Source organism: Mirounga leonina, unplaced genomic scaffold (genome assembly GCF_011800145.1).
Source record: "Mirounga leonina isolate KUSES-001 unplaced genomic scaffold, KU_Mleo_1.0 Mir_165, whole genome shotgun sequence".
Taxonomy (NCBI): domain Eukaryota; kingdom Metazoa; phylum Chordata; class Mammalia; order Carnivora; family Phocidae; genus Mirounga; species Mirounga leonina.
The window spans coordinates 51,940,892-51,965,684 of NW_023270415.1; the positions used below are offsets into that span (position 1 = coordinate 51,940,892).

Here is a 24,793-nt window from a genome sequence, read left to right on the forward strand (position 1 = left end):
CTGACTTGCCAATTTTAATAAATCCTAAATAGCCTATTAACAATTCTACAACCTTTTGGTTTTTAGAAAAATTTCCATTTATTTCATAATTAAAAAGCATATTAAATAATAAATCAATACTTTATATAGAATTCAGCCTGAATTCTCTAGGGAATCCAACCTGCTGTTCATGAAGTACTAAAAACTGTAGCAAATAGCCTTTTTTTTTTTTTTTTGCAAACAGCCTTTTTAGTTGAGACCTGTATCTGTTCTGTTGCCAATAAAATAAACATTTCTTAAGTGATACATATGATATAAAACTTTTTAAAATGTGGAAATTCTTTTCATTCCTCTAAGCCAAAGCTAAAAAGCTCTTATGATTCCTTTCCTTAAAAACTAAATTGATATTAATATAATACCACCATTATCTGTATCTTTCAAAACATCTGTTTGCTAAATGTCCATTACAAAGTAGTTCAATATTTATTACCAGGAAGATGATTATATATTCTGATTCCACCAAGAGTAAATTAATAGAAAATGGAATAAAAAATGTTATGTTATTTCTAAAAGTTGCAGGACTTTGAGAAAGTCACTTCTCTATTCACTGAGGTCCTACAATAGTTTTCTATTACTGCTCTTACACATTACCACAAATGTAGTGTTTGGAACACACAGATTCATTATGTTGTATCTCTGTAGGTCATAAGCCTGACCCATGTCTTGTGCTAAAATCATTGTGTCAACAAGGCCATGTTCCTTTATGTAGGCTCTAGGCAAGAATCTTTCCTTGCTCATTCAGCTTGTTGGCAGAATTCGTTTCTTTCTGGTTGCAGGACTGAGATCCATTTTTTGTTTTTTTTGTTTGTTTTTTTGTTTTGTTTTGTTTGCCGGCTGTTAGCTGGTTCTCAGCTTGGAAAGGCCACCTGCATTCTTTGATTTGTAGGCCCTTTTGTCTTCAAAGCCAGAATGGTCATGACTGTCCTTTCTTTCTTGCCTTTTATCTGTCATCACATCTCTCTGACCATAGTTGGAAAGGAACTCCACTATTAAGAGTTACATCGTTCGATTAGGCATAATCCAACAAAATCTCCCCATCTCAAAATCCATACTTTTAATCATGTCTGAAAAGCCCCTTTTGCTATCTATAAAGTAACATTCACAGGTTCTGGGAATTAGAGCATAGACATTTTGCGGGTCTACTACACTGCCTACTACAGGTCCCTTATGAGATTCTGTGACTCTTTGATTCACATTTATAGCTGCAGAATAACTGTTTTTGACTTCAGAGAAGTAAGAAATATTGGAAACATTGTGGCTCCTGTTTTCCTGGAACTCAAGGTTTTTCAGTTTAATTGCATTAAAAATAACTTTTTGGAGGGGCGCCTGTGGCTCACTTGGTTAAGCATCTGACTCTTGATTTTGGCCCAGGTCATGCTCTCAGGGTCGTGAGGATTCTTTCTCTCTTTCTCCCTCTGTTCCTCCCCCAACTTGTTCACTCTCTCTGTCTCTCTCTCTGAAATAAATAAATAAAATCTTAAAAAAAAAAAAACTTTCTGGAAAAACAGACTCTGTTCCAATTTATGCTAAATATACAAAATAAAAGGTTGACTTTTGTTAATTCAGTCACTCAATGCAATGAAAACAATTATAGTCTTGGTTGTTTAGTGTCAAAATGATTGAAGGTCCCACCTTGAAGATGTGAAGCAATGCTATGCAAATGTAATCATAATAAATGTAAATGGCTATTGTTCATTAAAGGACAATATTCAATTTAAAAGAAATGTAATATAATAAAAAATAAATATTTGGTCTTTGCCTCTGGTTCCTGGCAAACAATTCCTAAAACCCTTGAACTTCCAGAGTGATTAAGAATGTCTTTTGTATGCTAATGAGATGTCTGTTGGCTGGGAGCCTCTATATTGAGCCAGGATGGGGGCTAGTAGCCAGAAGACCAATGTACAATTAGAGTTTGAACTTTTAGCCCCACACCCTGACTCTTGTTTCCTTTAACCTATTATGTTTTGTCAAATCTATTGACATTCAATGAGCTTTTAAATTTCAACATATATAATTTCAATTATAATTTTTTATTTCTGTACATTATAACCTTTTTGTTTCTATCTGCTTATTTCTCATAGTTTTACTATAGACTTTATAATCCCATTTTTCTTTTACAAATTTTACACATAGCTATTTTCTATTATGTCAAACAGTTTCAATATCTGCAATTCTTTCTGTTTAGATCTTTGTTTTTCATGGGCTGACTCTCCTACATAGTGGCTTGTTTTCCTGTGTGTGTGGTGATTTTTATTTTGAGGTCATTCTTGCTTTCAATCTGTAGGAGACTCGTGGACCTATACCTTAGGGAAGCTTTCAACTAAGGACAGTTTGCCTCCACTGTTGGGTGGGTGGTTGAACTATCCCAGACACTGCAGATCCTTTCATCTCAGTTACAGCTCAAAGGAGGAATCTCAGACTCAACTTTGTTTCCTGGTGCTCGTCCTACATCACTGTTGCTTTGGGACTCTTGCCTCTCAATGGTGTCTGTTGATTTAGTCTATTTCCCTGCCCCCCGCCCCCGCCCGGCTGCCCACAACTCTAATTCTCTATGAATTTAGCCTCGACTCCTTTCTTTTGTGGGCCTGGCTCATTTTTATCAAATTCTTTCTTTTACACATTTTTATTAAATTCTTCAGAGATTCCTGCTTCATCTTGTGCCTGACCCAGTCCCTGTCCCCTGGAAGCCCTGGGGTGAGCTCTACTTTGTTGGTTTGTCTATTTTCTTTTCTTGGAGGGAATGTGACTCTAGGAACTGTCTCCCACCTTTTGTGACACCAGTAGTATCTCCAAGAACGTACAGTGTATGGTTCTAGTTGTGAATAATATGGTTGCTCATACCACTAAGGTACTAGTGCTCCTGGAAATAAAACAAGCAACTGGTTTCTTGGCACGAGGATGTACAAGTAAGAACCCCAGAAGATAGCTCCATGTTTGTGTGCTGAGGGGGTGAAGGAGCTATATTTAGGGAGTTAGATTTTGAGAAGCAAATGTGGCAAGGACTATCTCGCTTGTATTTGTGACTAACCACTAAGAAGAAGCCAGAAATTGGACATGATGGCAAAGGTAAAAAATAGTCAAATCTGTGTTTGCTTTGTGGAAAGAAAGGCATGACAGTTCCCACACTGTTAGGAATATTCTAATTTTTAAGTTATGAAATAGCTTTAAATAGGAGCTTGTCATGAGTACACTACAAATAAAAGAACTTATCATGAGCACCCTATGCAGGCGCACACACCACTGGTGTCTTTATTCAGTATTTCATGTCCGCTGCAATCATAAAGCAAGGTTAACATGATTGTAGAGTAGGTTCAAGATTCAAACTCAGTGACATTTCAGTATATATTTAAATTGGCTTCATACACGTCACACAGAGCAAAGCATAATACAGTCACACAACAAACAAGATACTGAAAGGGGTAAGAAGTGAAGGAACTGAACACAAAGTCAGTTCATGAGTGTACAGTTGAGGTTAGGCCGCGGTCTAGCCCAGTTCAGCTCTCAGGGCCTACTGCTTATTCAAGCCATGGGGAAGCTCTATCATGTTCAGAGATCAAACAGGCAGAGGCTCTCATGGCAGTTGCCTTTCTGATGTGGAAGAATCTGGAGAATCTGACAGGTTGCTGCAAAAGTCTTCCCTTTGTAAAGGAGTTTAATCGGTCTTGGGCCTCTGGTTCTGGTGACTATCAGCTCTTGGCTCTTCTAGGCTCTCTTGGTTTTGCTGGTTATCAGTTCTAGGTGACGTCCACCTGTACTGGTTTTCATGATATCCGGTCTTAGGTGTGATGCCTTTGCCCACTTATGTTCACTGCTTGACATGAGGGACTCCATCTTGCCCTCTACAGAACTATTTTGTTTTCTCTTGAAAGCATACAAACCTGGGTAATACATGAATGATCCAGATGAGGAGAATTCATCTTCTGTCCAATTCTGTATGTAGATGTATAACTGTGGAGGAGTTAATGTCACATTGTCAAACATCTATAGATAACATGTGAAAAGCTCCTGAGAATTATGGAGTTTTATAATTATAAAGGAGAATCTCCATTTAGCCCTTGCAGGGAACTAAGTTCATAAAGGGGACAAGCTTTGTTGAAAGAACCAGTGAATGATACCATCAGTTTAGGACAAGTTTTTGATTTCCAGACCCATTCTCTTTTCACTGTAACCTGCTGTCAGGCTAGGGATACGTGAACAGAGTTTTCAGGGACAAGCTGGATGGAGGACAAGGGTCTTTAAATTAAAAAAAAATCTAAAACTGTAGTTGGCTTTATTCGGGCCTTTAACAAAAAGTACTAATTTGTGAAGAGTCCTTAGCAATAACAAATCTTTCTTGAATTATCACTGATTAAAATGTCATGTTGTTTATTGATTAAAACAGTGTGTGTGAGGAAAGGAAAACTTGTAGCCTCATTTCTTCCTAATGAAGTAGAATTTGGCATTCATCTGAAAAATTAAAAATGTGTTTTAATTTTCATGGGGCCCATGTCTATCATTTCAGGCTATTGAATAGTGGATAAGGAAAAAATATAGAGAGTGATAAGAATAAAACTTTTGTATCAGGCACTTTGTAATGCTCACACTGTTGCCAAGCATGACTCTAAGTGGTTTATGAATTTTAACACACATATTCCTCACAACAACCCTATGAAGTAGGCCTTATTGCAATCTATATTTTAAAGATGGGGAAACAGAGGCACAAGAAGATTAACCAACTTACTCTGGGTCAAACAAACAAGAATATTGAATTCCCACAGTGAAATAATTTCTGAATCCTTATATATTTAGGGGCACCTGGGTGGCTCAGTCAGTTAAGCGTCTGCCTTCAGCTCAGGTCATGATCTCTGGGTGTTGGGATTGAGCCCCATATGGGGCTTCCTGCTCAGCAGGCACTCTGCTTCTCCTTCTCCCCCTGCCTCTTCCCCCTGCTCCCTCTCTCTCTCAAATAAATAAATATAAACTATTTTTAAAAACCTGATATATTTAGAAGTGAATAACAGAACGAAATGACCTTACAAATGTAAATGAAGATTTTTTTCATATCTGTTCATTCTATGGCTTCTGAAGACATTTGCCCAAGTTTGAGTCCAAGATTTCAGAGACATACTGAAATCCATTCATTATTTCACTGATCTTCTCCACCCCCCATCTTCTGGACTGCTTTTGTTGATGTTCTTCAACAAGGCACTGTTTTACCATGAGAATCATTGACATTCATGTAGTAAGACAAGCAAGGCCAGAAAAACTCTATAGACAGCAAGGTGCTCTGAAGACAAGTGCCAACAGCAATAATATTGTATAGTTTTTATGTGGACACCTAAGACATCTGTAATGAGTTATACTCATTGGATAGTTTTGTGTGATTGCCACCTTAAGTGAGGTGCCTAGCCAGTGAAGTCAGTAATAGAAAGAAGAATGGCTTCAGAAAATTGAAATGAAAAATAACTATTAATTGGAGATGACAATAGAAAAAAATGTTGATGGCAAGGGATGTAGAGATTGTTGGATTGAATAGAAGAGTATGATCTTGAGTTGAATTAAATAAAAGAATTTGATCTTGCTTATTCAAAATTCTTTTGCAAATAAACCAGAATGTTTTTCCAACATCTAGGCCTAAATAAATTGTAGCACACACACTACAGAGTATCTACAACCATGATCAGTGTTTCAATACTTATTTTTGTATTTAGTTCAGAAATGCCACATGGCACATTATACGTAAGGATGACTTAAACATGACTTAGATAGCTTTGTAAGCTTACTGCGAATAAATCACCTGAACGGATATATCATCTTGGATATTTTCTCAAGTCATAGGATGGAATTAAAGTCTTAATAGAATGCAGAGTAGGAAATCTGTATTTTGCTGTTGTGTTTGTAGGGCTGTTGATAAAGACACTGCTAAGGATGCTATCTCACATTTTCTGTGTTGGCCCACAGAGGAGAAGCTGGACAGATTCCCATGACGTAAGAAGTTGTGCTTCTCTTGAGTGATTGCTTATTACAATTATTGGGACATTACGTATCTGGTAAGTGATTGTTTCTCTCTTTGCTTTGGGCACTAGGAATCTCAAAGTGGAATTAACAGAGCATTTTATAACTATTTTAGCTCCTGCTGCATTCAAGTTTTATGTAATGAATCCCTCTAACAGGCCTGCCTTTATTCTCCTTTGCACCCATTTCTCAATTTGTCCTTGGCCCTGTGGTGGTATCTATAAGCAACTCCAAATCACTTTGAAAGCATTTTAGGGTATAATTACCTGAACAGATGTTTTTCCTTGTCAAAACTTATAAGTATGATAAACAGGGATAAGAAATGAATTATTAAATATGGTCAAAGGACCTACCAGAAAATCACATACCATTATTTCCTGAGTATGATACTTCAATGTCTGAAGAAGATCAGAAATAGAGAAATAATAATGTTCTATAATTCCAGTAACGGAAAGAAAAAAGCAGGTACATAACTCAAATACAGAACAAACACTAGATAAGTGTTATTGAAAGGAATTATGGCACCAAAGTCACTTAGAACTTGAAATTTACAACATGGTTATGTATTGGAAACACTTCTACAAAAGCCTTTGAGATGTATGAGCTTTGTAACCTATTTTGGTTCATGTAAACCAATTGTAAATTATCCATCCTACTTGTTTGTCCATTTAGCCAGTGGGAGTATGCAAGGGACAAAATTTGATTTGTTATACATTTGCTCAGCTTATTTAAGGGTCAGATTTTTGGAACTAAATTTCAATAACATAAATAACAGTGCTGGAATTGTGATTTGAGGCCAGGCAGTTTGTTGACTTCATCCTCTAATCACTGTGTTGGATTGTTTGTATCTGTAGGGATAGACAAAGTTAATGTGTGGTAACAAATGACCTACCAAACTTAGGGGCTTTACACCATAAAAAGTTGATTTTTCTCATTCTCATTTATATGTTCACCATGGGCTGTCTGGGGTTTTGCCATCTGTTGTCTTCAATCTTGGACCTAGGCTGATGGAGAAGTTCCTTTCAGGGCACTGCTGGGCTCATAATAAAGGGAACATGGAAACACAGCGATTCATGTGCTGGATCTGAACGCCTCTGAAAAGTGACATGTTTCACCTTCTGTTCACATTTCATTGTCCAAAGCAAGTCTGGTGGCTAAACCTGTTGTCAACAGAAAGGGGAGATAAAAAACAATTCTCCCACAGAGGAGCAGTGAATATTTTGAATAATGATACAGTATATAACACTGTTGCAAAAAGTCTTACCCCCTGGTGTTTTTTGTTATGTTAGATTGAACCTGGTACAGTGTTTAGTTCCTGAACTTTGACTCTCTAGTATGTAGACTGTCACCATCAGGTTCTGATCCTGGCACAAATAAATGGCACTTCCCTCTGCCTATCATGTCAGGGATGCCAATTCTTTGAAGCAATAAAGCCTGAAACAAAAGCCTCCCAGCATGGCCTACTTTCATACATTCTTTTCTAAACTGCTTTATAAAGGATAAGTAGAAAGGATGTGTGTGACTTTGGAAAAGGTGTGAGGTCGGATATATGTTCACTTCATGCAGTTGTTTTGAGGATTAAATGAGATGTTTGGGGGGGTCATCAGCAGGGTGTTTGGCATGTGATAAGTGCTCAATACATTTTTTTTTTAAGATTTTATTTATTTATTTGACAGAGAGAGACACAGCGAGAGAGGGAACACAAGCAGGGGCAGAGGGAGAGGGAGAAGCAGGCTTCCCATGGAGTAGGGAGCCCGATGTGGGGCTCAATCCCAGGATCCCGGGATCATGACCTGAGCCGAAGGCAGATGCTTAACGACTGAGCCACCCAGTAGTAGTATTCTAGCACAAGGTCTTCTGCTGACTTCATGGCTCACCTAATACTTGCATAGTCATCTAAGGAAATGACTTACTTTTTAAAAAACTTGAAAAAACTCCCTATTCAAGAAATTTGTGTTTTATTAATACAGTGGTGTGTATGCACACACATGCATGGACATGCACATAACTAGAAAAGATAGATGTGAGAAACTGTATTTCATCTACTAAAAAAGGCAAGTAGGTGTGCCAAATGATTTGGACGCTTTATAAAAAATAAATCTGCACCCTCCGGGCTGTTCCGCTCCTCCAGAGTTTCACGGCTGACTTGTTGGTGTCTACAGACCACTGCACCCACTCCTTCACTAGTGCCCTCATTCCAACACTGGCCTCTCATTGACTGCCAGTCCTCTCACTCAACATTATTCTGTAGGTTTGGCAGACCTTTTTGGTCAACATCAAGAAGCTTACCTAAATCTTAATGATTTCAAATGAAATCAAACTCTCTTGAATTTAAATTTTCATTAAAGGACACATGGTTTTAAAATTGAAGGGCCAAAATATTCCATAAAATATGTTTTGAATTTAACGAACCCAAGACTGTTAGGAATAATTTGAATCCCGATGAAATCAGCATGTGTGGCAAAGATTTGTCTACTCTGGTAACCAGCAGTGCATTTGTGCCCCAATTTTGACTTGACATTTTATAGAACTGTAGCAAAGGGGAATGCGGTTGCTTACTTCAGCTCAACTCTTTAAGGCATTTTCTGAATAAAATGGAGAAAACATTTCAGAAAAGCAAACAAATGACCCCATTCACTAACATACATACAATTGAGTTTTCTTTTCTCTAAAGCAATTATATATTATCATGTTAGTACTGTGCTTTGCATTTTCTTTGTCTCTTCCTCTCAAGAAATATTTTTCTTACAGTGGAAATTCAATGATTTCTTTCCTTATAATTGACATTTTTTGTTTGCATGAGGACGAGGATGAAACAGAGCAAATATAAGTGGATGAGGCTGAGGAAGAAATATTTGGTGGGGAGCGGGGAGAAGAGTTGTAGGAGAACTCTTTCCTTGGATGTAGGGGGCACAACACAGATGCATGTATTGGGGTAGTTTTATATCACTGGAAACAAGCCTTATCACTGAAGCACTGGGTGAATTAATGTTTTAGAAAACAGGGTAATTTCTTTCCATTGATTTATAACTATAAAGATACTTGTTTTTTATTTCTGACTGATTTAACTATGTGACCTCACTTCCAATTTTGAAATTATAATCTAGATGTAGATAAGAATTCAAGGTAAAAGGATACTATATACTTTAGAGAATTTTGAGATGAGTGCTTTTATAAAGTAAAATATATTATTTTAATGGTAATAATAACCCTCTGTTGATCTCTTTTCTATGTTGGTTTTTTTAGTATTTTGTCACATGCTTTGTTTCTTGAAAGTGAACATATAACGAATAATCTCTTTGCGATGTGAATGATTACCCTGTAATTTCTCCTTTGGAAGTAAGAACCAATTATGTGTTAGGTTTCAGGGGATGCAGGATGGGCCAACACAGCTCCTGGATTGGGAATGAGAAGATTCTGAGGAATTTTGCCAAAATGACATGGCCCCTGATGGTGTTGCATAAGGTTCCACAAAGCCCCACCTGTCTTATGGAAGGGAGGGCTTTCACCTTCTCATGCCCTGGTTCCCATAGTAATTTGGTATATTATTTGTCTTTGGCATTAATAGTGGCATGGTGGCAAATCATGTTAAATTAGAGCCCGGGCCTTGGCCTCAAATGCTTTTGCTTCCTGATTTATGAAAGACAGAATGATTGAGAGAAAAGAATTTGTAAGTAGCAATTAGAGGAGCGAGGTAAAGAATTGCACTGAGATTTATTTTTTCAGTGAAGTGCAGTTAATGGAGCATATAAATGGAAAGGACTTTCCATTCTTTGGCTGGCTGGTACATTCCCTGATTTAATCAAATAAGACTGAAGTGTGCCTTTTACTTTCTACACAGTCTGACAGAGGTAATTTAGAAAGGAGCTTTTAGATGAGTGTCGTCGGCAGCTGTCCGACTTATGTCTTTATGAAGGAAATACAATTGCAAATGTCTTCTCAAGCTGATTGATAGGCAATAAGAAAGTGAAACAAGAGCTCAATCTCTAAGAAATGAGAAAAAGTTGTGTTTGTTAAATGGGGCAGAAAGATATCTGCCATCCTCCTGAGATTTTTGTCTCTAATTTAGTGCCTATGCAAATCTGTACTGTAGCACGTGAAACCAGAGCCACATTACTAATGTAACATGCCTCATTTCGGTCCCAGCGTTTTCATTGAACTGCATATCCCATATTGCTCCAGAGCCAGCCTAAAAAATTTGGCTGATTAGAATGATCTGCATTTGTAAATTATTGTTGTTGGATCCAGAGAGAAAAGAGAATTTGCTGAGTTTGGGGCTCTAGTACATAACTGTAATTAATAAAAGGATTTAGATACAGATCCTTATTTTCATCCTCAGATTATTCCCTTTTGTTCATATAAAATCTGTCCACTGAAAATTGAAGGCAATGCTCTAAGATCACATACTGCATTATTACGGCAGCATATTCCTCCTCCTTCCCTTCTTCCGTTCTTTGGAACATACTGCATCTTTGCATACCTAACAAGGACATGGCCATTTGCTATGGAGGTGGACATAAAACTAATTATGATGTAGTGTGTCTGGACAACAGTAGATAATCTCAGTACTAGAGGATTAAGTCTGTGTAAGGTGTCGGGAAAGAGAGTCAGTAACTCTGCCAGACTAACATCTGTCTGGGGTGAATCAGGGAACACTTCATGCAGGAGCCCAAGGAGAAAAGAAAATTCCAGCCAGGAGAGCACTGATACGAAGATACAAAAGAGTAAAGTATGTTCGATTACTTAGCTCTGGTCAAAACTTCAAGGAAAGCTTAAGAACAAAAGGTAAGGACGTTAATCTTTCCATACTACTGAGTTGGCTTACCACGTTGACTTGATAGTTGTAAGAGCAGATAGAGCTTTGGGACGAAAGAGGTAGTCAGGAGCAAAGGTTAAACAAATTTCTCCTTGATGAAGGGCACCTGGGTAGCTCAGTTGGTTAAGTGTCTGCCTTTGACTCAGGTCATGATCCCAGGGTCCTGGGATTGAGTCCCCGAGTTGGCGTTGGGCTCCCTGCTCAGTGGGTAACCTGCTTCTCCCTCTGCCCCTCCCCGTGCTTGTGCTCGCTCTTTCACTCTCTCTCTCTCTCTCTCTCAAATAAATAAATAAATAAATCTTTAAAAAAAATTTCTCCTCCATGAAACTCTCAGGTGCCTAAATGACTATAATATGCAGCTACGCAAGGGGCACATTAATAAAGGAGATCCAAATATTTGGTGCAGATAGCAAATGCCTCCTCAGTTTTGGAGAGAATATTAACCAAAAGAGATGATGACCAAAGGTTTTTGTGAGGATTCTATCTTGGATTGCTGGTCAGGTCTATGCAGATATTGGATGAGTTATATTTGAAATACTGACAAGCCAAGATAGCTGGAAATACAAAGTTAGATTCCAAGAAAGAAGCTGAGATTGCAATACAGATTTGAGAGTGCCCATCATACAGTTGGTAGTTAAAATCATGAAATAGCAGATTACAATACCCAGAATTGCTGTACGTTGAAATTGTAGGCAGCCACAAAATTTAATTCATGGTCTAGGAGGAAACTGATTAGCATTTGTGCATGATCAACCCAGCAATAATTCCCTAACCTCCTCCTTCCAAACAGTACCCAGATTTTTGGGGGGCATCCACACATCTTTCCATTATGTCACTGATGTGTTTCCTAAGAAGCTGACTTAAACCCAGCTCTAGGGATGGGTCCTGGTTTATATAGCCATTCAGAGTAATCCTATACCATTGCCATAATGATGCGGTCAAAGAACCCAAATTTGAGACAATCAGAACACAGCATTTCCAGGGTGAGAGGGATTCATTGAGGAAGGGGTAAAGACCCAATTAAATTTAATTGGACATGATAGGAAATTTGCTAGAGATTTTTTTGGGGGGAAAAACTCCTGAGAGACCATCTTATTCTGAGAGGTGTGGCCTGTTAATGTGAAACATGAAACTGTTACAGCATAGGATGGAACTTACACCAGAGAAGCAGAATAGTAGGAAAGAAACCAGGTTCTTGATGAACTGCCTAATCAAATTGGCTCTGAAACCTATCTTAACTGAAAATTTCAGTTATATTCGTTTACAAATGGTTACTGTTTAAAGCCAGTTTGGTTGAGTTTTCCTTTATTTGCAATGGAAGTCATCTTCACTGATACAGTTGCATTATCACAATCAAGAAGACGTTGAACAAAGTGACAAATGCCCCAGATTGCTGAAGTAGGCGTGGGTTTAGCAATTACAGTTCGTTCCCTATCTTTGCTAGAGCAATTCTGGCCTAGTGGACGGGTGGAAGTAGATTTCAGTGGGTAGAAGATGGGAGATGAAAAAATAGCAAGTTCAATAAGGGCAAGCATTTTGGTCTTTAAAAAAGATATTATCGTACCCCCAGCACTTAGAAGAGTTCCTGACACACAATGTGCACTCGACACATTCTGGAGAGTGAGCAAACGTGCAAACATTCGTTGCATATTTCTCATTTACAAAGCATGAGGAGAAGAGAATAGAGCATGGTAACATGCTTAAAGAGGGTGGGTTAAGTAACAATAATTTAAAATTGGAAAATTTTTAGCTTGGCAACTTTTTAACTGAGGAATCAGAAGAAATTCAGGAAAATGTAAAAGATGATAGAAAAGGCTGGAAAATGTGAAGGATAGGCCTAGAAAATTTTTGAGAAGGTGAAAGATGGAAAGAGAAAATCTTGCAAGATTTCAGGCTGAAGAGAAAAATAGACTACTTACAAAGGAAGAAAAATGATACTGGAACTCTGGGAGCCAGAAGATGTTGAACTCACTGCCGTAGACCACCGGGGGGGAATCGGGTGCAAGCCGAGAATGTTGATGTAACTCATCTGCTAAGGGAAGAGAAAGATTTGTGGATTTGCAAAGATTCAGGGAGAATGTCAAGCACACACCCCAAATGGAAAAGGTACTTGAAAATCTTACAGCAGAAGAAACCTCAGTATAAATGGAGATAAAAAGAAGAAAGAATGGCAAGCAATAAACTTTAAAATGTACATAAGTAGGTATAAAAATACACAAATGTAAATTAAATGCATGTAAATGGATAGTGATAATGGAACAAGGAATGCATCATTTAAGTGCTAAATTCACAGTGTTAAAACAGAAGGGATGTAGAAGAAGGGAAGAGTTACTAAATGTTTGCCCTAGAAACGTAGAATTTAGGTGTGGGTAAAGTGGGCTGGAGTAAAGAGCTCATTCTACAGTACTCATCATCGAGAGCGAGAGTGGACAAAGTCAAGTCTTTTAGTGTGGACTTGCTGGGGAGGGCAGGGGAAGAACACATAGTGGAGACATAGCTTATCTAAGTTGGGAGAAAGAGTTATTTTGGTTTCATATAAAAAGAGATAAATAAGTGTTTGCATATGAGCGTTGGAATGGTAGAATGGGAAAATACAGAATTTCAAGTTAAATGCAGAGGAAAGAGGGAATAACTGGCAAAACAGCCAAAGCAAGAGAAAAGAATGAGGAAATCATAAGAAAATGAAAATAAGTAAACCAAGTAAGAGGCAAAGAATAAAGTATATAAATTGTTGCATATGACTTAGTCAAATTCTCTTATTGAAAGATAGAAACTGAGAGGTTGGGTTTTAAAATAAAAGAAAGCAGATAACATTCTTAAAAGTGATAAAATTTGAAAACAGGAGGATGGACAAGAGAGACCAAAGGCAAACAAAAGAGGAGAGTGGCAATATTATTAGATGACATAGAATGTAAGATTAAAGTTTCAAATCATGTGTAATCAAAGAAGGCATTAGATCGGCCAGCTTTCTTGGTGAGATTTCCATGTGTAAGTGTGAAATGGTACCTGTAGAGACTATTAATGTGAAAATCATTTGTAGATAAAAATAATCCCCCAAATCAAGTTATGTGTGTGTATGTGTGTAATTCTATGATCATGGGGAAAGGCGTGGAAGGACACACACTAGTGTTTAATAATGGCTACCTAGAAAGGGTTGAGCAAGTTGTACAGGATCAAGTCAAGGTGACAGTTTATTGGACACTATAATCTTACATTCCTCCTCATCTAATAATAGTGCCACTCTCTTTTTGTTTGCCTTTGGTCTCTCCTGTCCATCTTTCTGTTTTCAAACTTTATCACTCTAAGTGTAGTTTCATGAAACTGAATGTGTCTGCTTTCTTTTATTTTAAACCCAATCTCAAGTTGGAGGATGACAAAGAAGGATTTGATAACATCTGACTTTGAGCAAAAGCATTGGTAAAAACACCACCACCAAATCCCTTCTAAGAACTGAGCAGTACAGGGTTTGGATGGAGAATGGGACTTTGGAGGATAGAACCAACAAGCACAGAGGGGTTCTAGAGAAAAGGTTCTAGAACTGACCTGTAACTACTTGCTTAGGCATACTCCTTAGGAAGAGAATCAATTCTCTTTTTATTTGCTTGTACATAAGTATACAAAGAAACCTACATAATTTGCATTAAAAAATAAAAGCATAAAAATAGATGCTTAAGTCTAATAAAATGTGTTTGCATTGTCTGTTGGGGCTAAGCGCCCTAGGCAAATACACCATTAATGTTTTCCTACAGTATTGTCCTAGATGCATACATATTAAGGAGTGTTACTAAGTCAATTTTCCAGAGTCTTGGTATCACAGGGCTAATGTCTGCCACAAAGGTTAGGCATAAAGAGAACAGAGTATATCCTGAATACTGTGGATCTGTGCTTTATCCTTTAGCTGACATTTCTTATAGACAGATTAGTTTCAAAGAGACAGACGTACACATCAATATTTTATTGTTATTCTCCTGACCCCAGGTAATTGCTTTACATATCCTACAAAGGTCTGGAGTCACCTTTATTTGGGTGATTTTAAATAAAAGACCATTTAGTGTAAAAAAATCTTAATAATTTGGAATTTTTCTGTATGTTTCAAAGTTTAAGAAGTCTAACCATAATTTATATAAGTATAAAAAACAGGCAAGTTCTCCAGAGCATAAAGAATTATCTTGCATGAAAAAGCAAAGTAACTTTGTGATATGTTCAGATAAATTTGTCAGAGGTGAGACTAATTTTTCTTTCTATAGCTATAGGACACTAGACGGAATGCTCTCTGCTTAAAAGAAAACGCACATGATGAATTCATGTACACAAAAAGGATGAATTCATTTACAGAGGGCTGGATTGATTATAAGGTTGATGTTGGTGAGCACATTTATAACTTCAGTGTGTAAATTTAACTTCAGATAACATTTTTTTAATTTAAGTGAGTATGGTTTCCTATAGCAAATGTCTTACCATGTTTGTGGTCATCAAAAGCTTTACTGTGAAGAGTTACATTCCTTTGTGATTAAACCAAAAGGTTAGTTAAGCAGTTGAATATTAAAGAGAGCCACTTTAATCATGCTAATAAGAAACAGAACTTGCATAGATTTAAGCCTAAGTAAGGCAATTGCTCCTTCATGCTATTCTCTGCATCACAGGCTACCCTTGCTCTGTCTCCCAGACAGGTTCTACTAGGGAAAGGCCGAGGCACGGTATTGGACTTTGGGAGGAGAATGGGTTGGGGTATTTATTTCCCTTGCTCCCTCCCTGTCCTCTTGCTATAGGTTGGCTGCATGTGTCTCTGGATGTCAAGGCTGTCCTTTATGCACAGTTCTCTCTGGGTTCCAGTACCTGCCCTCTCCCCCTGCCTCTTCTGGCCTGGGTGTCCTCCTGGCCTCCACTATTTCCCCAGGTTACTGTACTCCACTCAGAGCAGTGCAGAGGACCCATTACCGAACACTCCTCAATACCTAGTATGATTGTGCCACATGTTTGCTCTGAGGCCCTATCCCAGTATCGTGTACTCTGCCCCTCTCTTCTGCCTCTTATTCAGAAGTGCAGTTTCAACACAGGATGTTTTTACTTATGGCAATAAGATCTCAAAATAATTTTAATCAAATACAAGCTTACCTTATATTGGCACAATTAAGACCAGCCAAAAAAAATTGTTTACTAATCCTGATTTTCATACTTACATCCTGTTTAGTAAGTTGCTAATCAGGGGCCATCCAGTTACGATGTGGCTATTATGATCTTTGCATTTCATTACTGTATATGTTTGCAGGTTTATGTGTATATCTCTGTAGACTGTGGAATTAACATGTTGATATTTTCTGGCAGTGTTCTGTCTTTAAGAGAATTCTGAGCAGGTCTCAGTGACCATGATGTCTCCTTTTGTGTTCATTGTTGAGACTGACTGGCTCAGCAGGGCCCCTCAGGGTGCGGAAGAGGATGTGTGTACATCTAAATCTCTGTAGAAGAGGTGTCTGTTCATCATTCATTCATCCAGTTAAGAATTCATATGGAAATTGGAATCCCTAGATAGTAAACTAGAGACTTTCTCCTGCTCCAGACCCTTTAACCTAGCTGAAGACAGTGAGGTGTTTCTCAAACTGAGAAAATTCTAAAGAGCTTGATGGAAGGTGACCAACTACTAAAGGTGAGCACCCTGACAGCCCAACATGCAAATTGCTGAAGAGGTTTGGTGAGTCTTGATCCTCAAGCTTGGCTTGCATTTAGGAAAAATGGCCCATTCAATACACTGACTGAACCATGATTGGGATGCAGCCTCTTGCTGACACAAAACAGATGTTGGAGGGTTTCTGGCTAGGACTTTTGGCCACCTGATTAGTGCTGTACTGCTCAGAGTCAGCACCTTTTTCCACGGGGCCCTGACCAGAGATCCAAGAGGTAAGGAAGAGGTCAGAGGTATCCCAGCTCCAGGCCTGGCTCCATTCAGATGATGGTAAAGATGACGATACAACGAACAGGAGAAATTTGGAGCCCTAAGGCAAATTTCCTCTGGATAAAAGGAAGAGATGAGGGCCTCTTTGGAAGACAGTTTGGTGGTTTCTTATAAAACTGAACAGACTCTTACATATGATCCAACAGTGTACTCCTTAGTATTTACCCAAATGAGTTGAAAATGGATGTCCACACAAAAACCTGCCCACAGATATTCCCAGCAGCTTCATTCATAATTTCCAAAACTTAGAAATAACCGAGAGTCCCTTAGTTATTGAATGGATAAATAAACTGTGGTGTATCTGGACAATGGAATATTACTCAGCACTAAAGAAATGAGCTGTCAAGGTTAAATGCCTATTGCTGAGAGAAGCCTATTTGGAAACTTCCATATAGCATGCTTCTAACTATATACCATTCTTAAAAAGGCAAAACGATGCAGATAGTAACAAGATTAGTGGTTGCCAGGGTTCAGGGTGGGGGACGAGGAGGGATGAATAGATGGAACACAAGAGGTTCTTCGGGCAGTGAAACTATTCTGTGAAGTTATAGTGGTAGATACATGTCATTATACTTCTGTCAAAACCCATAGACTGTACAACACCCAGACTGAACCATGATGAATCCAAGGTCTCTAAGTGATAATGATGTGTCAATGTAAGCTTATTAATTGTGACACATCCACCACTCTGGGCAGGATGTTGATAGTGAGGAGGCTGTGCATGTGGGGGGCATGTATATAGCAAATCTCTGTACTTTCTGTTCAATTTTTCTGTGAACCTAAAAATACCTTTAAAAATCTGTTTAAGAAAAGAAATGAGGCCCAGATGTAAACGTGACTTGAGGAAGTAAAGCAGGGTGGCTCATGGAGTCTCTGGCTCCCTGGTCACAAGTAAAGAGTATTTATACAGCTTCTATTTGAGCCCTAGGATCCTTCCACACTGCTGGTCACGCTAAGAGAGCAGAGTGTCAGAACCGTAAAGGAGGAAAGGTCATTCAGTAGTCATGGGGCATAACCCTGTCTGCAACTTACTCTCCTGAAGTATTCTATGCCCATGGGAATCTACCTTTACCAGTAATGGGAAGTTTAATAAATACCCTTAATCTATTCAGGTTTCTTTGCTGTTGGTGACATAGACCTTTTTGATTTTGAAAAACACTTCCTAAGTTACTGCTTGTGTTGTAGAAGCTCAGAGGTGTCCTATCTCTAAAGACAGATGATCCACCCTGCACAAAGTTTTCTAAGAGTAAAGGAAGAGGAGATGGGATGACTGTTCACACCAAAGGCCAAGTGCAATATTTTGTGCTATGATTGCATGTTGTTGGAACCCTGAAGTTTTGAGGCAGTGTTTTCTGAAGCCCTTCATCTTCCAGTAGCTGCCAGTTGGCCAAGAGAGAAAACAGCAGGGGGGCACATTTCTGTATGTTACTATCCATAACTGTTTTAGATATTTCCCCCAGAGAAATTGATGATCCTTTGGCAGACAGTAGATAATTAATCCATTATCCCTTCCTTGCAGAGGAGAAAGTTTTCTGATTTCACAGATGGGGGAAATGTGATCACCAGTGGAGGAGAGACTGGCCAATGTCTGGGTCTGGGGAGAAAGTGTCAGAGACCTTGTTTCACGATCAAATTGAACAGCTTGGACTACTGGATACTCATGATACTGTGGGGTGCTGCTGAAGTTGCCAAGAAAGATTGGTTTGCTCGTGTTGATCTAGTCATTTCAGAAGTCAGTGGATATCCGGGGCCGCTTAAATTTGGGGCAGAAGTGTCCTGACATTTCTCATGCTGTGTGTTCTTTAGTCATTCTCTTGGAAATTCAGCACATGCATTTATCCCATTAGAGCTAGGAGAAAAATACTTATTACCTTCCAACACATATGATATATGTCAGTGGGTTAGAGCTGTGGTGGTAACGCATTCTTCTCTGCTTAGGCTGTACGTGTATTTAAGCATTCTTGAAATCTGAAAGTGGCAGCACTAAAAGCAGCTGAGCCCCTTTTCCTAGCTACTCAGATACGGATTTCTAATTTAAACAACTATCCCAATCCAAGCTGTGGAACTCTGAAGAAGGAGATTATGACAGATTCTATTTCCAGTTTCATTTCTTTGTGGTAGTTTGCCTTGATTTTACAAATTTTTTTTTAAAGATTTTATTTATTTATTTGACACACACAGAGAGAGAACAGGCTAGGAGAAGTGGCAGGCAGAGGGAGAGGGAGAAGCAGACTCCCCGCTGAGCAGGGAGCCCGACGCGGGGCTGGATCCCAGGACCCTGGGATCATGACCTGAGCCGAAGGCAGCCGCTTAACCGACTGAGCCACCCAGGCACCCCATGATTTTACAAATTTAAGTTGATGCTAAAAAAGGAAAGACATGGAGCGCCTGGGTGGCTCAGTCAGCTTAGTGTCCGACTCTTGATTTCGGTTCAAGTTCTAATCTCAGGTTGGCGAGATTGAGCCCTGCTTTGGGCTCCATGCTCACCAGGGAGTCTGCTCGAGATTCTCTCTCTCCCTCTGCCCCTACCCCCATTACTCCTCTCTCTCTAAATAAATAAATAAAATATTTAAAAATAAATAAAAATAAAGGAAAGACACATCTTTATAACACATACACACACAGGCATAATAATATCGACAAACCTGGCTAGCTTGAGCTTCAGAATCTTTTGTTCCAGTGTTGTATGTGACTGCTATTAGGATAGTATGAGAAATGTGGAGAAATGTCAGCATCCTACTGGGAGGGGAGCACTGGAGTAATTTTTCATGTAGGGTCTGTTTCCTTACTGCAGAATGACATCAGGAAAGAGTTGGATTAGTTCTCATCTTAATGGCATTTGTCTCCTGTGTTAGGTCTAGGCCAGCTATATTTGGAGAAATGGCTGAGCTGAGCTCTCTACTGAATTGTTTGACTCTAATGATGCTACAATGGTCTGAACTTTTGTCTTCTCCCCCACTCCCTGCCAAATTCATATTTTGAAACCTAATCCCCAATATGATAGCATTTAGAGGTTGAGCCTTTGGGAGGTGATTAGGTCAGGAGGGTGGAGACTTCTGATGGGATTAGTGCTCTCATAAGAGACCCCAGGGAGCTTCCCCATCCTTCCCTCTTCGGAGGACACAGTGAGAAGACAGCTATTTATGAACCAGAATGTGTGTCCTTACCAGACACAGAATCTGCCCACACCTTGACCTTAGATTTCCTAGCCTCTACAACTGTGGGAAATAGATCAGTGTTTGTTTATAAGCCCCCCAGTCTATGGTATTCTTTCAGAGCAGACAAGTCCTAAAGAGTAAGTTGTATTTATGGCAACAGTAGCAAGAGGCAGGGGCATTGAAAAGCCATATAGGGTAGGGATTGTGAATGGGTTTGGGGTTTGGGGGCCCACAACTTGAATCCCAGCTTTGACTGTTAGTTTTTGCATGGCCTTGGGCAAGGTGTAATTTTCTCATCTATAAAATGGTTTCAAGGAAAAAAAGTACATGCTGATAACACTTTTAGCATGGTTGCTGGTCTAGAATGAACATTCAGTGTATTGCATAACAACACTGGAAATAGATCAACTTTGTATTTGAATCAAAATCCTGCATTCATTTCCAGCAACAGAGTTAGAGAATCTGAATAATCTGAGATTAGGGCCTAGACATGGGCTTTTCACAGATCTCCATAGAGGATAATGTAGGGACTAGATGGAAAAATCACCCTTCTGGGGTTGGGACATTCTCTGACCTCACTCAGCTTGGCCTCTGAATATCTAACTCCAGTAAATGTAGACCCTACTTTGTACAGGTAAACTCCTAGTCCTGACTCAGCCTTTCTCTATTTCTATATGATCCCCACCTCACTGACACAACCATTTCTCTGCCCCACCCCAGAACCTCACACTTCAATGAGCACAGAGAGGGCTCCTTGAAAGATGGTATTTGAAAGAGAACCATAGTTGGACTGAGCTAGGACAGGTCCTTTGTATAGAAGATGCAACTGGTGAAAAGATGCTAAATTTAGGAGTGGGAAGAACCATATAGTGTGTGAGGAAGTTGCATAGACAAAAATGAAAAACACATTTTTCTGATTCATCAATATTATTACTGAAATAATTTTACCCTAACTCCCTACATTCCTTGTGTCAGTTGTGCAAGAGGGTAATAAAATTCTCAGCCTGGAATTTCTGTTTACTCTGTTAGTTGTTGAGGGAATGGTAGACATTCAAATATCCTGTTCACCTGTGGGTTTAGGGAACAATGGACATTTTTGTTCACCTGTGGGCGGTACCAGGGTCATAGAGGAAGCAGGATTGGGAATGATCACAGGTGAGTAAAGCATCTGTTCATAGAGCATTCAAGAAGGGAACCAAACCAAGTCTTTAGTCAGTGAACTTAGGATAGTCTCTGAGACTGGGAAGTCTGGCCACACAGTTGGAGTCCTAAGTGAGACTTCTAGAAGTACAACTTAAAATCAGAAGTCCCTTCATATGAACCTGGATAGATTTGTCTGATGTAGTGTTAGGAGCACAGGTGAAAGTGCCCCCAAATTAACGAGATATCAAAGAATAGTGAACAGATTGTAAATTAGGAGAAATCAGCTTGAGGTTGCCACTTTTTCAAATTAGGGAATAACTTAATTTTATAAGCCACTCAGGACCAGGCTAAGTACTTCCAGTTGTTGGGAATCTTCAGTCAAGATCAGAAGGTTTAACTGTGAGGAAAGTGGGGTGGGGGGGTGGGGGGAGAAGAAGTCAAAGGCAGTGAGGAGAGGGCTAATACCATCAGAGCATTCCCAACTTTGAACTTTCCTAGATGCAATTTGCAAAGTATTATTGCAAGTGAATGTCACTACCACCTACCATTTATTAAGTACTTACTATGTGCTAAGAACTGTGCTAAGTATTTTACATGTGTCATCTATTAATTCTTCCCAGCAACCCAATAGGTAGATTTATTTAATCACTGAGAAAACTAAGTTTCACTTAGTTTTCAGAGAAGTAATATGCTAGTTTGACAGAGCTGTTAGTGGAAGAGCTAGAACCCAGATGTGTTAACTACTCTATATTTTCTGATTTTAGCTGTGATGTGTTTGTCTGTGCTAAGAGCACAGTAGTCCTTTCCAAAGTAGTTCTCTTTATTCCTTTCCACATGTAACTCCAGCTTTCCCAGAAGGAAAATGAGGACACGTGAAAAAAATGTAAGAATATACATATCTCCCTCTTTCTCCCTCCCTCTCTCTCAACCATCTCTATCATCTATTATCTATCTAATGTATATTTACATAATGCTAAGCAGCATCAATTGATAAGTCATACAAATACTGAGCTCCTATTCTGTCTTAAACATTTAGGAATATAGTGTGAGAAATTCAAGCATGTAGGAAACATTCTTCCTGAGCTCAAGGAAGTCCAGTTGGGGCCGTAAGATAAATGCTGTAATAATGTAAGGAAGGTTGTATGTATACATGCTATGCAAACAAATGCCATAGGAGTCCAAAAGAGGGAAAGGCCTCTTTGATAACTGGGGATGACTTTATGGATATGGGGGCGGTTTGGTTAGAACTTCATCGTATTCTGTAAAAATCAGCTGACTCAAGTTTGGGGCTTCATGTCTGCATCAGGAATATCTAGCCCAGTGCATAAGACATAGTAGGAGTCAATGTTTTCAATTAAAAGAACGAGGCAATGAATGATATCTGTTGACCATTTAGCTCCTCTACTTTTTGCAACAGATTCATAGCTGCACACAAATTATTCCCTTTGTACAACTGTTGTGCATTATTTAAAGGCTAATTACATTTACCATCAAGTCTTTGAATCCAATCATCTTCTAATATTTGTTATTAGTTATTGTAAGGGGCTCAAAAGGAAAAAAAAACAAAACCTGGAAATGGAAAAAAAATCACTTTGACCTGGGAAAGAAACTCAAAGTGTTTTCAATTAGACTCATTAAATTGTGCATATCTGTATTTTTCCATAAGTAGAAGCTTGCAAAATCTTGTAGACATGCAGTTCTTGTCCCATTGAAAAATACTCAAATATTTATTTTGTCTTTAGGCAACCAATAGCAATGTTTTATTATCTACCAATTACAAATAGCTTAAACTTCTAGCTTTTCTCTCCAAGGAAGTTGCATTAGCTTTCTATTTCTGTATAACAAATTACCCTAAAACTTATCAGCTTAAAACAGCAAACCCTGGTTATCTCGGTTTCTGCAGGTCAGGAATTTGATAGCAGCTCAGCTGGGTGGTTCTAGGTCCACGTTTCTCTTGACATTGCTGTCAGGGTGCCAGTCTGGGCCTCAGTCATCTGAAAGCTTGTCTGTAGCTGAGGCTTTACTTCCAACCTGTATCATATGTGAATAGGAAGCCTCAGTTTATCACTAGCTATTGGGAACAGACCTCAGTTCCTTGCCACATCAGCCTCTGCATGGGGCAGCTCCCAACATGTCGGCTGGCTTCCTTCAGAGTAAGTAATCCAAGGAAAAGAGAGAGAACAAGAGAAAAGCCTGTCCTTTTATGGCCTAGTGTCTGAAACCTCATACCTTCATTTTCACTGTATTCTGTTTATTAGAAATGAATTTTAAGTTCTGCTCCTTTCAAGAAGAAGGGGATCAAAGAAGGGGTGGAGAAGTAAAGAATTAGTGGAGATTTGTTTGAAATCACCTTGTTCACTTATTATGTTTGTCTCTATACATAGTCTTTCTGCCTTAGAATAAGAGGATTTTTTCTTTTGAAAGGAATGATGGGCATTTTTATATATATCACTTTCTATATTACAAATACATTGGCAAAATGGCACTGGATTATTTTGAAAAGTATTTAAGAAACAGACCTTTGTGAAACTCCTCGTTCTGTTGACTGTATGAATGTTTAGCCTGCTAAATAAAGAATAGTTTTGCTCCATCTGAACAAAACGTTTTTACTTTTTTGGCCCTAAGAACCTCTTTAAATGATCAGCTTTCCTCCTATTGCTCTCGGCAAGATTTGAAGTAAAATTTCTGGCCCAACTTCAGTGAAATTAAAAATCTTTTGTATATATTTTGAGAACTAATTTCATACCTGACTTCCTCTTATTTTCTTATCATAACTGGCCCTTATCCCAATTTTTTAACTTTCTCTTTTTTCTTTTTGTAAATTTTTGAAAATTTTTTCAAAATGTATTTTGAAAATGTCCTCTCATCATTTTTGGAAAAAAGAGGCTATAAATAAGTGTGGGGCTTATATGTATGAGTGTGTGTGTGTGTGTGGGTATATATTTTATCATTCTAAAATAATGACTATCATTTATTGAATGTTATGTATAAATCACTTTACAGATATTATTTAATTTAATGTTCACAAAGATCCTTTGATATAAAGAGCATCATCCCCATTTATAGATGATGCAACAAGGTTAAAAATTGCTTGTAATTGGCAGAACCAGAATGCAAACCCAAGTCTGTTTAACTCCAAAGCCTCTCCCACAACTCAGAGCATAAGTAGATGGCTGAGATGCCTGCACCCTCAGCCTCAGACTCTCCCAGTGCAGCTCTCTTGACCATCACTACTGATGAGTCCTGCTTGCTCAGGAGAAGACATTACATTGCTGTCTCTGGATCACATGCTTGAACAGAAACATTGTTTGTGGTACAAGGGGTTTACTTCCCAACTATTTTCTGTCCCATACATTCCTCTCCTCCACCCACCCCAAACAATATAAAACAAAACATAAGGCAGCAGTAGTGGAATATGAACTAAGATTTATATTTTGGGAAGGCACAAACAGCTTTGTGGACTTAGCATACTTGAAAAGTATCTCTGAGGGCTCAATTTGACTCCATAAAATTTCCCTTCACATTTATGTGTTTGGACTTTGGGATTGAGATAAATACTTCACTTGATATCAGCCCTACTGCCAAAATTAAACTATAGCCATCTTCCTGTTTTGAAAACAAATCTTCACAAATTACTGAACCATGCAGCATTTCTACCTGCATTAATAAACTGATGACCTAAAATCAGGGAGA

The 24,793-nt window shown here is 38.6% G+C and overlaps 1 long non-coding RNA gene across 1 annotated transcript in view; it reads left to right on the plus strand.

Moving 5' to 3' along the window:
* Positions 1-5,984: 5,984 nt before the first annotated feature.
* The window catches only part of LOC118015117, a 123,280-nt gene continuing 104,471 nt past the window's right edge, over positions 5,985-24,793 (plus strand). The window contains exon 1 of the long non-coding RNA XR_004680533.1: positions 5,985-6,068. This is a non-coding gene — a long non-coding RNA (uncharacterized LOC118015117). The remainder of the gene's footprint in view (positions 6,069-24,793) is intronic.